We start from the raw sequence: 308 nt of genomic DNA on the forward strand, positions 1-308 counted from the left end.
ATCATGCTCATCTCGAACTTCCCTTTCATCAATCTGGAGAACTTCTCGCACAAGTCTGGATTGGTGCTTCCAAAAATGATATCGTCCACATAGATTTTCACCAATAAGATGTGATCCTCATCCTTAATTCTGAACAGTGTTTTGTCCACTAGGCCTTTGGTGAACCCACACTGAAGTAGAAAAGAGGATAAGGTATCATACCAAGCTCTCGGAGCTTGTTTTAAGCCGTAAAGTGCCTTCTTTAATTTGTATACTTTGTCAGCTCCCACGTCCTTCAAGAAACCCGGAGGTTGTTCAACGTACACCTC

This window comes from Ipomoea triloba, chromosome 16 (assembly GCF_003576645.1).
Source record: "Ipomoea triloba cultivar NCNSP0323 chromosome 16, ASM357664v1".
NCBI lineage: Eukaryota > Viridiplantae > Streptophyta > Magnoliopsida > Solanales > Convolvulaceae > Ipomoea > Ipomoea triloba.